Source organism: Ursus arctos, unplaced genomic scaffold, assembly GCF_023065955.2.
Source record: "Ursus arctos isolate Adak ecotype North America unplaced genomic scaffold, UrsArc2.0 scaffold_29, whole genome shotgun sequence".
Taxonomy (NCBI): Eukaryota; Metazoa; Chordata; class Mammalia; order Carnivora; family Ursidae; genus Ursus; species Ursus arctos.
Window position 1 is genome coordinate 27,639,381 of NW_026622974.1, and position 16,259 is coordinate 27,655,639.

General features: G+C 43.8%; 1 long non-coding RNA gene across 4 annotated transcripts in view; it reads left to right on the forward strand.

Moving 5' to 3' along the window:
• LOC113261114 (uncharacterized) overlaps positions 1–16,031 on the forward strand; it is a 42,420-nt gene extending 26,389 nt beyond the window's left edge. For 3 of the 4 annotated variants that reach the window (XR_008956202.1, XR_008956201.1, XR_008956203.1), the window contains one exon: positions 12,935–16,031. This is a non-coding gene — a long non-coding RNA (uncharacterized LOC113261114). Of the gene's footprint in view, positions 1–634; positions 835–12,934 lie in introns of all 4 variants that reach the window. The other variant, XR_008956204.1, reaches the window with a different exon arrangement.
• The last annotated feature ends 228 nt before the right edge of the window (positions 16,032–16,259 follow it).

Genomic DNA, 16,259 nt, shown 5'->3' on the forward strand with positions numbered 1-16,259 from the left:
CCTTAGCATTAGTGATTCAGAAACACGAAGACCAGGTCCTTCACTTTCTGGAGGGCTGGTGGGCGTGGGTTGAGGGCACCGAAGGAGACAAGTATGAACGTGGAAGTGGTAAGTATTTTAGTATGGTATTCACGGGCTCACTACATCTTCCTCTCTCAAAATGGGTGATGTCTGGGCACCTCAGGGAAGAGATGCCATGCGGTGTGTAGGACTGAGCTGAGCAGTTGTCTTGCTCTGTCCCGCAGAGCTGCAGTGTGCAGGAGAAAAGCCACAATCCTCTGGGGGGGGGGGGGACAGCCCTGGGGTCCCCGCGAAGCATTTCATCTCCACAGAAGACAAAGGCTGATTTTTTTTCAATTTTTTGTCTTCACTGATTTTGACCTCTGCTGCCACCGTTCTCTTCTTTTTCCATCCTCATTCCCCACTCCACTCCTTCCTATCTTCTCACTAAACAAAAACAATCAATGTGCATTGCCGAAGTCCTAAACTGGGGTGTGCAGCGAGTGATTGGCTTGGTTTGTAAGGTGCTAGAGTCTAGGGTTACACTTGGTCTTGTCTTTCTCTGATCAGAAAAATATAAGCCAAGGCTCCCACCTTCTATCCTTATCGGTTCTCTCTCTTTCCTTTTCTAAAGCCTTTACCAACTCTACCTAGAACCTGATTTTTCTCCATGTTGACTCCTGGCATTAACGAAATGAACAGAAACACATGTTCCATTGACCTAGGATCTGTGGCATCATCACAGAAACCGAGGAAAAGCCCACAAGAATCATTCGAACTTTGAAGGATTTTTAAAAAACATTATATGGTAATAGTCCTAAAACATTCTGTGAGGTAGGTGCTGTTGTTCCCCATTTTATTTATTTATTTAATTTATTTTTTAAAAGATTTTATTTATTTATTTGACACAGGCGCCAGGGGGAAGAGGGAGAGAGAGAGAGAGAGAGAGAGCAAGCACAAGGAGGGGGAGCTGCAGAGAGAGAGGGAAAGGGAGAAGGCTCCTTGTTGAGCAGGGAGCCTGATGTGGGGCTCAATCCTAGGACCCTGGGATCATGACCTGACCCAAAGGCAGATGCTTAACTGACTGAGCCACCCAGGCGCCCCATGTTGTTCCCCGTTTTAAATACCAGGTAAATAAGGACAGGAGGATTGAGGTGATTGTCTGAGATTTCCACAACACCAAGTACCAGATCGAAGAGTCAATGCAGGTCTTTGATTATTAGTCTTGGACTATTTCCACACCACCATCACCGCTAGGTTTTTCAACAAACAGTACATGTGACAAAAAGTCATGTTTCCTTTTCTTTTTAAATTACTTAACCTTTGAATTAACCAATCTCCTGCCCTCTTTTGCTTTGTGTTTTCATACTATCCTACCCTCAAGAGAGAGAATACTTACCTTCTTTGAGTAACCTCTGTTTCTTTTTTTTTTTTTTTTAATTTATTTATTCGACAGAGATAGAGACAGCCAGCGAGAGAGAGAACACAAGCAGGGGAGTGGGAGAGGAAGAAGCAGGCTCACAGCAGAGGAGCCTGATGTGGGGCTCGATCCCATAACGCAGGGATCAGGCCCTGAGCCGAAGGCAGACGCTTAACCGCTGTGCCACCCAGGCGCCCCTGAGTAGCCTCTGTTTCTAAGCACCCAAACGCAGTGCTTAGGGACAGATATTTTTACTTTAACAAGAAAATTCAGTGGCTAGTTCAGGCGAAAGTGTGCTTTGTCAGCAGATAGAAATGGAGAGAATCAAGCATCCAAAGGTGAAATAAGATAGTGAGCAGTTTCCAGAATTTTCTACTTCTGTCCTTCAAGAACTGCTAATCACTGCTTATGACCACAATAGAAATGAGAGATGTTACTTTAAAAAAAAAAAAAAAAAAGCAAAATCTAAAAAACTTTCGCCTTTATTCTTCAAAGTCTCCTCTCAAGTACAGTTTCTGGGATACAAATCATTGAGAAGCCCTCCTTCCTGCCACGAATTTATTTATTTATTTTTTTAAAGATTTTTTATTTATTTATGTGACAGAGAGACAGCCGGCGAGAGGGAACACAAGCAGGGGAAGTGGGAGAGGAAGAAGCAGGCTCCCAGCAGAGGAGCCCGATGTGGGACTTGATCCCGGAACGCCGGGATCACTCCCTGAGCCGAAGGCAGCCGCCTAACGACTGCGCCACCCAGGCACCCCCTGCCACCAATTTCTAATCCTATTTCTGTCTTTGGAATGGGCAGAGGTAAATTATATATATGATAATTATAGTTCTATAATTTTCTGTGCAAAATAATTGGCTTACAGTAAACAAAAGTCAACTTCAAATAGCTAAGGATCAAAGTATCAGGAAACACCCTAATTCCATCACTTGATTACCTCAGTCTTCCTGATACTTGTCTGTTGTACGTCAGAGGGAACAACATTTAAGTGTTGATGCTAATAGTTGCAGTTTTATCTCTAAAGTTTAGAATTTTCTAAATTATGGAAGCCTGTAACATTTTAACCGTTCCCCAGACATTCAACAAATGTCCCTTTGTAACTGGAAAATTATCATTGCTACTTAGAAAATAATCATGTCCACAATATTGATCACTAGCCACTGAAAATTTTCAGAGGGATCAAGTTTATCTAATAGTGCATGAATAGCTAGTATTACCAGGAAACAATTTCGGCCTCCTTAAGAACAAACACTCTTGAGGGCAGTAACCTAAGTGATCGTATCAGAAGGTGGATTGGGGGGGAGGGGGGGCACCTGGGTGGCTCAGTCGGTTGGGTGTCTGCCTTTGGCTCCAGTCATGATCCCAGGGTTGGATTGAGCCCCGCATCGGGCTCTCAGAGGGGAGGCTGCTTCTCCCTCTCCCTCAGCCCCTCCCCTTGCTTGTGCTCTCTCACTCTGTATCAAGTAATTAAAAATAAAATCTTAAAAAAAAAAAAAAGAAGGTCAATAGGGAATGGGCAAACAAAGAATCAATCCTGTTCCCCTACTATGGCCTAATGACTATTCCCCAGATGGAATGGGCAGGATCTCGTTCCCACTAGGATTTTTTTTTTCTTTTGAGAAGATTTATAATGCAAGAAAAAACTTAGATTCCTGCTTCTGCACATTACAGTTTTGGGACTTTAGTATCTATAATTTTGTAAACATTATCAGGTATTTACTTATTTGTCTACAGAGCATGACTATCAAAGTATCATAGAACAGAATGAGCAATCTCAATTGGGATTGTAAACTTATTCAGTTAAATCAATACTGTTGTTATAAACAAAATTCACTTCAGTAAATTTGAAGATCTAATTGGCTTTATTTAATGCTTCATGAATCAAGCAGCATTCCGTCTTAGCAGATAGAAAGGAATTCTGAGGATCTGCACAAAATGGAAAGTTTTTATAGGAAGAAGGGGGCAGAAAAGGGAAGTTTCTAGCAAAGAGTGGATTATTTCAGGCAAGGCCACTTTTCTTTGGGAAGGCAGGGGTTCTATTAGGTAGATTACTTCACTAGTACTAACTAGTTAATTCCAGATTGACTAGTTAAAGGTCACATTCTGGGGGAGAGGCTGAAACTGCAATTAGGTTAGGTATTAAATCTTGGTTTGCTGGTGTGGGTCTTAGCACATGTGACTCCATTTTGGATTTGTTGTTTCTTTTTTAATACTATTCATCCACCTCCAACATCCTAGCCAATTGATTGTCCATCTTGTTTTAGAATGCCTCCATTAACAGGAAATTAATTCCCTCTTGGAGGAATCCATCCCATTTTTCAAGAACATCGATTCAGTATTTTGAAGATTTTTACAACAGATATAATTATTCTTCACCATGCAATTTATCACCTTCCTTTTCACCCCCTTAAATACATCACCAAATTTCAGATATGCACTCTCTGCATTTTCCTGATTGACAAACCAGTCACAGAAGGAAATGCAGTATGTTTCTTTCTTCTTCTTCTTCTTTTTTTTTTAGATTTTATTTATTTGGGGGGTAGCGTACAGAGGGAGAAGCAGACTCCCTGCTGAGCAGAAAGCCTGATGCCAGGCTCAATCTCAGGATCCTGAGATCGTGACCTGAGTGGAAGGCAGATGCTTAACCGACTGAGCCACCCAGGTGCTCCTGCAGTATGTTTCATTGAGTTCATAAGGGCAAAGTAATCACTACTTTTTTTTTTTTAAGATTTTATTTTTTTTTTTTTTTATTTGAGAGACAAAGAAAGCACAAGCAGGGGGAGCAGCAGAGGGAGAGGGAGAAGCAGACTCCCTGCTGAGCAAGGAGCCTGATGTGGAGCTCGATCCCAGGACCCTGGGATCAGACCTGAGCTGAAGGCAGACGCTTAACTGACTGAGCCACCCAGGCGCCCCACTACTTTTTTTCCTATGTGCCTGCAATCTATCCCTTTTAATAATTCATTATAAATCTTCTCAAAATTTATAGTCAAACTCACTGATGTCAATGATTATTTGAGTATGGTAAGAGTAGAAGGGAGGGTGCTCTCCTGAAGTTAGAAAATAGGAATGGGTCTTATCAAAATTAGGCCTACAGAGGGGTGCCTGGCTGGCTCAGTGGGTAGAATATGCAACTCTTGACTCTTGATCTCCAGGTCATGAGTTCAAGCCCCACGTTGGGCCTAGAGCTTATGTGTTTAAAAAAAAAAAAAAAAAAAAAGGCCTACAGAAAAGTGCCATCAGACATTTGGAATTTGTGCTTCAGATCCTTGGTTTTACTCAATCATTACAGGTAAAACCATCTTTTTCTTCCTATAAAAGGGGCAAACTATCTTTCAATGTTTCTTACCCTGTGACCCATCCAAATGGCCAAATGGTTTAGGTTAACATATGCTCCAAGAAGTAAAGAATCAGGAACTCTGGGGTGGGACCCAAATCTGCATTTCAATCAAATACCCCAGGAGGATTTGATACCAAGATTTGAGAGAATTACATCTAATCAGTAAATAAAATGTATTTGACATTAGTTCTGCTTTGTCAAAAACAATCAGTTTTTATTTAAGTGATTTTCAACAAAGAAATTGCTTTGAAATTTGTCACATAATAGGTTTTTAAAAATCTTTGTATCCTGGGACGCCTGGGTGGCTGAGTCAGTTAAGTGTCTACCTTCAGCTCAGGTCATGATCCCAGGGTCGTGGGGTCGAGTCCCATATAGGGTTCCTTGCTCAGCAGGGGGCCTGCTTCTCCCTCTCCTTCTGCCTGCCATCCCCCCTGCTTGTTCTCTCTCTGACAAATAAATAAATCTTAAAACAAAACAAATTTTTGTATCCGGAGAGCCCAGTGTAATGTTTGAGTGTGTGTGTGTGTGTGTGTGTGTGTGTGTATGCGCAAAAAGGTGATTTTATTAAAGCACGGGGACAGGACCCATGGGCAGAAAGAGCTGCCTAGAATAGTGTTTGATTCTTAACAGCTGCTCTAAAATAACAAATAAATAGATATTTGTAGAATAAATGTAGAATAGATATTTGTTGAATGAATGAATGAATGAATGAATGAATGAATGGTCTTCTGGATGATCTTTTTGGAAATAAAGTTGATCCCCAAATTACAACGGACAAATATGACTAACAGCTATCTTATAGTTCTTCTAAAAAGTACCAACATATATTGACATGTTTTGCTGCCTTGACCAGGTAAATACCATTCAGATAATTGTTAGCCAAGAAGTTCATAAGATATGCTATGGGAGACTGTGTGCAGGAAATGGACTGTGGAAAACAATCATAATCCTAAGGTCACTTTTTTGGAGGAGACAGAACTGAACTGAATCCTAGATGCTTAGTTCATAATAAGCAAAGTGGAGAAGCAAAACTATTTCAGGGAGGGGAAGTGTCACATTAGGCCGGAAGCAATGGGAGATCTGCTTGATTAAGCTGAGAGTGGGAAGTCTCAGGGAATAAAATGGGGAAGGCAGTGAGCTCAGATCATGGAGAGCCTTGAAGGTCACACAGAAGTATAAATTTGACCCAATAGCAAATAGGGAGCCACTGAGGGTTTTATAAGGTGAATAACCTGAGGAAAATAATGTATAAGGAAGTTAGCCTGGAAATGCCAACAATAACATTGGTTTCCTGCTTATTCGGGGCCTGATGTGTGCCAGGCACCTGGCCAACAGCCCTAAGGGAACAAGAGTTATTGCTCCCATTTAACAGTATTGTAAAATGAGACTCTGAGAGATAGGGTGGCTGGTTGAGCAAAAGAGTTAGTAAAAGGCTGAACTGGTACCCACACGTGGGTCTGTGCCTCCAAAGTTTGCTATTTAGAGCAGGGATTGATGAATTATGGTGCACCGGCCAAATCCAGCCCACTGCCTATTTTTATACAGCCCTCAAGGTTAAGAATGGTTTTTACATTTTTAAAGGCGAGGGGAGGGGCGCCTGGGCAGGTCAGTTGACTAAGCGTCTGCCTTCGGCTCAGTCCATGATCTTGGGGTCCTGAGATCGAGCCCCACATTGGCCTCCTGCTCAGCAGGGAGTGTGGTTCTCCCTCTTGCTCCCCCCCCCTTGTGTGTGTGCATGTGCTGTCAAATGAATAAAATCTTAAAAACAAAAAATGAAGGGTAGGGGGAAAAATCAAAAAAGGAATAAAATTTCCTAACATATGATAATTCTAGGAAATTCACATTTCAGGGCTTAAATCAAGTTTTATTGGAACATGGCCACACCCACACGGTTAAATGTTGTTAGTCTGATTTCATGCTACCATGGCAGACTCGAGTAGCTGGGCAGAGACTCTATTAGAACCAGAACCTAAAATTTTACTTTCTGGCCCCTTACAGAAAATCTGCTGACTCTTGTTGTGGAGTTTCGGGGCTCCAAGTACGGTCTTAACGAGGACTATCATCTGGGAGTTTGTTAAAAGGGCTGTCTCAGGCTCCACCCCAAACCTGCTGGATCCAAATCTGCGTTTTAGCAAGATGCAAATGATTCGTATGCACATTCAAGCATAAGAAGCACTGTGACATGAGTGTGCTGTTTCTGCTGAAGGATTGGAGGACCGCAAATCTTGCAAGAGGACAGTGGGTGGTTTAAGATTAGGAGACAGAGGGCAAAGGGACAGGGTTGACAGACATTTAAAGAATGTTTGCCATTTAACTGTGCACAGGCAACCACACATTCCTGCCCCAGGCCTTTGGGATTCCTGCATATAAATACGCAGAGAACAGAAAGCCATATACAAGTTAACATACAAATCTGCACCACTTCTTATAATTAAAGTGTGTATTGCCATGGCATTTTGAAGAAAGCTGACCAGGAGTATAATCAAATTAGCCGGGATCCAGCTTCCCATCTCCAGTCTCCATTTGTGATTTGCAGACAGAAAAAGGGCTGTCTGACAAGCAGAAGTGCCCATTCCACTAGAAATTGGCCTGAAGCATTACTGTAGGGAAGTTTCAAGAGACTGAAGCTCAAATATTTTGCTGAGGCATTTTTGCAAATGCTATAATAGTGAAGAAGTTGGTGTAGCCTGCAATCTTCCCTCAAAGATACTCTGCAAGGAAAAGTATATCTGACCACTTTCTAATTAGCTTTTTTATGATGAAATTCAAAGAAGTGTTTAATGCTCTCTAATTTGAAACCACACTGAAGTTTACAGCAATACCCTGTTATTATATGCCATTCAACATCACAATATTTCCATTCTCTGAGACTATAGTCCCAATTTACTTCTAGAAATTAACATACTATATATTTAAGGACAATTTTGCATTTGCTCAACTAATGAGGAATGTGTGACACCCCAAGATATATAGATAAATAAGACAGAACAAAAGTGTTTGAATTCAAGAACTTGGCAGTCTCAAGGGAAGATAGGCATGTCAAATAATAAATAACAGAACAACATTTTGGACAAGCACAGAGAATGGAACGAACGACTGAATGGAAATGCTGAAAATGATACAGAAAATTTGAGAAACTTTTTTATTTTAAAGCATCTATCTATCTATCTATCTATCTATATTTTTAAGATTTTTTATTTACTTATTTGACAGAGATAGAGACAGCCAGTGAGAGAGGGAAGTGGGAGAGGAAGAAGCAGGCTCATAGCCGAGGAGCCTGATGTGGGGCTCGATCCCGTAACTCCGGGATCACGCCCTGAGCCGAAGGCAGACGCTTAACGACTGGGCCACTCAGGCGCCCCCTATCTATCTATATTTTTAACTTTTTATTATGGAAAAGTTCAAACATGCAAAAGTAGAAAGAATGGGAGAATAATTCTTCCCCCACCCCCTATTTCCCTTGCATGCATCCATCAGATGAAACTATATTCTTTTTACTTAAAGGATAGTGCATATATATATAGATATATCTGTATCTCCTCATATATCCCATCCTTATACTATATATATATATATAATGCTCTGTCACTGTCTCTCAAGTAATAAATCTTTATATATAAAATACATAAATAAAATCTTTATATATATACATATATACACATATATACACACATATATATATATATATATACATATATAGAGATAGATAGATATTTGTTGTTTTTTATGGGCACATGCAGGGGGAGCAGCAGAAGGAGAGGGAGAAGCAGACTCCCACTAAGCAGGGAGCCCGAGCCCCATGCGGGGCTCAATCCCAGGACCCTGAGATCATGACTTGAGCCCAAGGCAGACGCTTAACCAACTGAGCCACCCAGGCGCCCCTATATCCAAAATTTTAATTCCAGTGCCGTTAACATACAGTGTTTTATCATCAGATGCAGCTATTAAGACCGTATGGTCAGTCTTTCGTCTTACTCCTACTTACCCCTCTCTACTGCAGTATTTTGAAGCACATCAGGCATTATAACATTTGGAGGGAAAGCGCTGTTTCTTTGAGTTCGATTTGGAGCGAGGCGAGGAGCTCACTACGCCGGAAGAGGATAGGGAGCCTCCAAGAGGAACACCGGCAGGGGGCGGGAGACTAGAAAGCCCAGTCCAGACCCGCCTGGCTTGAGGGAGGAATTTTACAGGTATTTGTGGGAACTAGGGCTGAAAGGAGGGGTAAGCTGGAATGTAGGCTCTGTGAGGGCAGGAACCGTGGTGACCTTCCCCGTGCTCGTGCGCTCGAAGCCGCGCAGTGCGGGACAGCGCGGTGCTCAGAGGCTGTGGGAGGAACGCGTCCGCAGACATGGAGGCAGCTTATGGCGGCTTTAGAGCGCCGGGCGGGGGGTGGGTGCGCGTTTTTCTGGAGCCGTGGAATTCTTTTAATTAACTGGGGAGGTGGGTTGTTACATGATTAAATGGTTTGTGGAAGATGAATTCAAACAGAAACAAATATATTTGTAAGTAGGCCGACTTCCCCGTGAGGGCTGGTGCTGCAGGCCCTCAGCAGCCGCCCCTGGATTGCAGGCGGCTCTCAGCGGAGTCTGCAGAAATCACGGAAACTCTTTTCTTTCTTCTTTCTTTCTTTTTTTTTTTAAACTTTTAAAACAATGATACTTTCTGATTTTTAAAAACCAGTTTCATAGCATTCACCTCAGGATAAAGTAATAAAAGAAAGCATGAAAAATATTTTTAAAGTGCTATATAGTGGTAGCAAACAGCAATATTTCCACCAAATATATAAAAATATAAGCTATGATATAATGCTTTAAAAAAAATCACATTGTATAATGTGATTTCCTATTACCTCGAGGGAACCGGGATAGCTGCAGTGATTCCCGGGAGAGCGACCTCCTGAGGTGTCCCTGGCCTGGTCTTGGTTCCCAGGGTGGAGTCAGGTTCCCTGAGCTCTGGCTGCTTTGTGGCAGTTTGAGTTTGTGTACGAGAGCAGGGTGCAAAGTGCACATGTAATGCTTCGGTTTGCATTCATCTGGTCTGTTACACATATCTGGGGAAATTGCGGAGAGGTTGATGGCGTGTGGATACGTTGGAAGGTGAGTGAGAGGAAGCCAAGCAGAGGGGACTAGGGGTGGGACCAACAGCATTTAGACCGTCAAGGGTCCTGCACTGAGGTAGAAAGTGGATTCTGGCAACAGGCCAATTGGGGATGCCTGGTTCCAAAGGCTCAGGGTCTTTATCCCTGGGCTCCTGCTGGAACTTCCAGCACCTCAAGTAATCCCTACTCCCAACATGGGGCTCAAACTCACAACCCTGAGATCAAGAGTCAAATGTTCTTCCAATGGAGACAGCCAGGTGCCCCTCTTTTTTTTTTAAGATTAATTTTTTTTTAAAGTAATCTCTACACCCAACGTGGAGCTTGAACTCACAGCCCCAAGATCAAGAGTCACGTGCTCCACCAACTGAGCCAGCCAGGCATCAATGAATACGGTGACTTTCTTAACAGATCATCTGTCTTAGAGATCAGACCTAGAAACCTAGCAGCTTGCCTATAGTCACAAAGCATGTTCCAGGGTCAGTTCTACATACTCCCAAGCCTCTCCCTGCTCTGAATCGTGCCAGGTTTAAAAAATCATTGAGAAGAGGCTCTTTCCTCATCATTTTGCACTATTACAAGTCTCCCAGTTAGTTTGTGTGCATGTTTAATGCAATAGTTGCATAAGGATATTTTTAGATATAATGATGTCTTTATAAGCAAAGAATACCACTACATTGATTGTAGGATAATTTCAAGGAATGCATGCTTATAAAGTGGAGTATTAGACAGTTCTTCTAATTGGACTACTGTCTGAAAGCCGGTGGTTGAAACCTGTGGGATCCCGTAGAATTCCAGGTGTAGCTAATCTTGCAATACCTCCTCATTGTGTAACCTACCACTTTCTCTGGCTCCCTGGGTGTTGCTGTTTTCCCCTCTGCTCAACTTAATATACACACTGGCTTTCAATATCTGGAAAGCTTGTGGGACGGTGCAGTTTGGGAACAGAATAGTAGGATTCAAACAAGGCATGATGAGCAAGCAGGCTTTCAATCAAGAAAGTCCTCCATCAGGGCGCCTGAGTGGCTCAGTTGGTTAAGTGTCTGCCCTCGGTTCAGGTCATGATCCCAGAGTTCTGGGATCGAGTCCACATCGGGCTCCCTGCTCAGTGGGGAACCTCCTTCTCCCTCTCCCTCTGCCCCTCCCCCTGCTTGTGCTCATGCGTGCTCTCTCTCTGTCAAATAAATGAATAAAATCTTAAAAAGAAAGAAAGAAAGAAAGAAAGTCCTGCATCATTGTAAAAATTACTACCTTTGTGCACCGAGCTTGCTCCAAACTCCAGAAGCACACGATGCCAGGGACTTACCAGGGCCAAGAGCCCCAGCGTGTTGACTCACCTCTGTTGGACAGACATAACCAGCGAACTTAATGGGTACTTGGTTAAATTCTTCTTCTTTGAGTGTCTGCATTTTACTTAACCATTTAGCTGTAGGTTCCTAGTGTCACATGAGCAGTGACTTAAAATACAGCTCTGTTGGGGCACCTGGGTGGCTCAGTCGTTAAGCGTCTGCCTTTGGCTCAGGGCGTGATCCCGGAGTCCTGGGATCGAGCCCCACATCAGGCTCCCTGCTCCACTGGGAGCCTGCTTCTTCCTCTCCCACTCCCCCTGCTTGTGTTCCCTCTCTCGCTGGCTGTCTCTCTCTGTCAAGTAAATAAAATCTTTAAAAAAAAAAATACAGCTTTGTTGCAATGAATATACATTCATTGCGTCATTCATTTGTTCAGTCTCAGCTACTCCTTGCTAAACATTGATTCAGTGTCATGGTGCCGCACTCAGCACTAGAACCACAAAGATGAGTACAGTACAGTTTTAGACTGCTAGGGGCTTTCAGGGTATGAGAGGAGACAAGGCATGGAAACAGCTAATACCAAAGATGTGAGGGTTTTGTTTATATGTTTGTTTGTTTGTTTGTTTGTTTGTTTTTTAGAGAGGGAGACAGGTGGGAGGGGCAGAGGGAAAGGGAGAGGGAGAATCTTAAGCAGGCTCCACGCCCAGTGTGGAGCTTGATCTCACAACCCTGAGATCAGGACCTGAGCTGAAATCAAGAGTCAGAAGCTTAGCCAACTGAGCCACCCAGGTGCCCCCAAAGATGTGAATATTGAAATGAAAGTATGTACAATGACTAATGGAGTAAAGAGTGCTCAGAGAAACCCCCCAGAGGAGGTACAATGGACCTGAGTCTTGGGGGATGAGTGGAGATGTTCTAATCTAGGCCAAAGGAACAATACTTGTAAAGGCAAGATCAGAAAGAGAATGACTTACTCAGCAGGACTGCCTTGCAGGGTGTGGCTAGGGAGCGGCCCCAGATGGGACCAGAAAGGTAAGCAAGGACATCAAATGAAACAGTTGCACCCATAACCAGATATACCAGCTTTGGTCCAGGATAATGTAATTTGAATAGATCGGTTAAATAAAAGTAGGGACATTTCAGGAAGTGTGAGAGAGCTAATTGTGGAGTTTTTAACATTAATTTTAACCTTAAAGACAATTGCCTTTGTTTTATAATGAAAAACTGAGAACACGTATTCAGCTAAATGTGCATTAGGAAGGGCAGGTTCAGTGATCAAAAAAGCTCAGTACTCTGTAGGATGGTGGTAGACAGACTCTACTCTCTTATTTCAGTCATATTCTTTGGATATTGTAACCATAATAAGAAAAAGGACAAAGATCTTAACAAAAGGAGTTTGTTCTCATGGACTAAACAATATAAATCTTCTCCAAGTCTATAGACCTTTGTCCTCTCAGCAGAGGAACCGTGCCATGGGACTGATTTGTTGGATTATCAATATTAGAAAGTTCCCATATTTTTCAAATGTGTATTTAAAGTCTTGAATATCTAGGGTGCCTGGGTGACTCAGTCAGTTAAGTGTCTGCCTTCGGCTCGGGTTGTGGCCCCGCATCGGGCTCCCTGTTCAGTGGGGAGTCTGCTTCTCCCTCTGCCTCTGCCTGCCATTCCTCCTGGTTGTGCTCTCTCTCTCTCTCATTCTATCTCAAATAAATAAATAAAAATTTTAAAAAAGTCTTGAATATCTAGAGAAAGAGTGATGTTCTAATTGTCTTTTCTTTTGCATTTTTAGTATATGTGTCTTAGTCTACTTGAGCTGCTATCTATAATGGAATACCACAGACTGGACGGCTTATAAACATTGTTTCTCACAATTCTGGAGGCTGCGAAGTCCAAGATCAAGATGCTGGCAGGTTTGGTGTCTGGTGAGAGCCTTCTTTCTGGTTATGTCACATTGCTATGTCTTCACAAGGCCGAAGGGGCGAAGGAGCTCTCTGGGATCTCTTTTACAAGGGCACTGATACCATTCACGGGCTGTTCCTTCATGCCTAATAGCCTCCCAAAGGCCCACCCCTAAATGTCATCACGTTGGAGATGAGGTTCCAAGATATGTATTTTGGAGGGAACACAACCACTCAGTCTATAGTAATATATAGCAAAGCACAGTTCTGCTCTGATCTGTGGCTGTCAGATTTTTCTTACAAACATAGAATTACAACATTCAGAGGAAGTTATGTCTAGCACAAAAAAGAAAGACTGACAGGAGCCCGTCTTGGAGTGGAGGGGAGGTTCTGGTTGTTGGTGAAGGCTTAGAGAGAAACCAGAGTCTTCTGTTCATATGAATTTACTTAATAGTTAACATTTACGAAACATTTATTAAACCAACAGTAAGCCAGGTGTGAGGCTTGATGAGGGGGCAGAGAGAAGGCTCCTGCCCTCAGAGAGCTCAAAACTAAGGGTGAGAAAAAGTTACAATGAAATATGATAAATAGTTTAGCAGAAGTCACCTCCAAGTGTCCCAGAGATACAGAGAAATAGCATCGGGGATCGAGTGTATGGAGGGTTTGGAGGCAAAAATGTATGCAAGAGATGTTGATACTTGACGTAGGTCTTTTAAAAAGTTATCATTGAAAATGTTTTATGAAATGTTTCAAACATTGAAAAGTACAGAAAATAATGACACGCATATGACTATCACCCAGATTTAACAGATGGTAATATGGGTATCAGCTTATTTTTGGCACTTTTCGATATTTGAAATGTTTCACAAAACAGGAGTTGGATCCTCTACTCGGGCAAGCTCTTTGCAATCAGATGCTGTAGATGTTTGGGGGTGACACCCCTGGCTATAAGCGTTACATCTTAGGAAGCCTTTTGGATCTGCAACCTCATCTGGCCTTCACTCCAGGCCCCAGCAGTGTGCAGGACAAGTATTTGAGGTCGCATTTTGTAAATCAGGAACCAGAGGCACAGAGAGCAGTAAATGATAAGAATAAGTGCTACGGGGGATCCTGGGGGGCTCAGTTGGTTAAACATCTGCCTTCGGCTCAGGTCATGATCCCAGGGTCCTGGGATCGAGTTCGCATCGGGCTCTTTGCTCAGTGGGGAGCTTCCTTTTTCCTCTCCCTGCCGCTCCCCCTGCTTGTGCTCTCTCTCTCTCTCTGACAAATGGATAAAACCTTTTAAAAACATTATCGGAGTTTTTCTTTTGTAAGAGAAATCCTAACAGTGAACATTTACAGCGCTTAGCTTACAAGGGGGTTCACATGCCGTTTGGAACATAAGCCTTCCAAAGCTGTGAGAGGGATACCAAAGGCTCATTTCTGAGAGAAAACGGAGCCTGGCCGAGGCCGCGTGGCCTGGTCCCGCTGCGCTGTGCTGCGCGCTGCTGCGCGGCACGTCTCTGGCCCTGGAGCTCCACTCTCCCCACCACCCGCGCCGCTGCTTCTCCGCCCACGGTGCGCCGCGGGCATCCTCCGGGCGGGTGGGAGGGTGGCCTGGGTACGGGCAGCCCTGCCTTCCCTCCTTGTGGGACGTGTGCGCTGGGAGCGAACCGGAAGTCGGCCCCGGAGCGCTCAGTCACACGCTGCTGCCGCCTACCAGCGACGCACGCTGACGTGAGCTCACGAGCGTTTTCATTTCCCGGGGGCGTTTTCCCGGCCATTTTCCTGGTTGGTGCTCCTCTTCGCTTTATGGCCCTGTGGTTGTTAGTGCTCCCGTCAGTCTTTCTGACCATTCCTCCCGATTCCTCGCACCAGCAGTTGCCCTAGGACACCGGATCCTATCTTCAGCCCCCTGCCAGGAAAAGCTGCCATATCGCAGTGGAAAGAGTGGCTTCCCAGCTGCCTCCTGGCAAAAGCTCTTGCTTGTCTAGCTTTGGGCCAGACCCAAGGTCTACGGGTTCCAGGAGAGGTGATGAAGGGCTGTGACAAATGCCTGGCCTGGCAGGTGGACAGCTGGAGAGCGCAGGACAGCAGCAGCTGCCCCGGGAAGGGACGTCTGTGCCCCAGATGAGGCCTGTCGCTGAACTGACCTGCCTGGTGCGTGAGGCCTGCACAACCACCACCATCTCTGGGGATCTTTACCTCGAATCCACTGGCAGTGGCCACCCCGGTGCCTGGAAGATCTAAGAGATATCTGAAAGAATTAGCTAAAAATCTTTCTTGAGGAGCATCTTGGTAGTGGAGCCTGGGCCTGGGGAAGCCTGCAGACCTGGATCAAGGCTTGGCTCTGATGTTGGGGTGTTCTTGGTGGCTACAGAAAACTGACTTGGTCTGGCTTACACAAAAGAGAAATGTATTATTTTTCATAACCGGAAGTAGGCTGAGCTCTGGGCCCTGCGTGATCAGTGGCTCACTGATGTCATTAAGGACACAAGGTGTTTTCTGTCTGCCCACTCCTACCATCCTTGATGTTGGTGCCATCCTAACACCAGTCGTGCCACTTCCCCTTCATGTGCCAACACGGCTCCCACTAAGGCTGACAGGCCATCAGAGCTACAGACTTCCCTGGTCACTCCCACCAGGCAGACAAGTCTCCTGAATAGTGACTGTAAATCTTCTGCTTCAGTCTCCTGGGCCCAGCTGAGGTCTCGAGCCTACACTCCTGGACCAATATTATTGCCTTGGGAATGACACGTCGAAGGGCTCAAACCTGCCTTGCCTGGTATGGGAGCTACTGGCAACATGTGGCTACTGGGCACCTGAAATGTGTCTGGTTTGAATTGAGATATGCTCTAAGTGTAAAATAGTCATGAGATTCCAAACACTTCTGTCTCTGTCTCTCTCTCACAAGTAAACTATCTCTTGAATGTTTTTTATACTGATTACATAGTGAAATAACATTTTGGGTCTATCTGGTTAAAAAATTATTAAAATTAACTCCACCTATTATTTAGTCATTTCTTCATTTATTCAAATGTGGGACTCCATTGACTAAATTTTCAAAAATTTTAATTCCAACCTAGTTAGCATATGGTGTCAGATTAGTTTCAGGTGTACAATATAGTGATTCAAGTCTAGATCCACCTGTTTATTTTTACTTTTTAAATGTGGCTACTGGAAAGTTTAAAATGATACATGGCAATGGTCTTCTGTTTCTATTGGGTAGCACTGGCT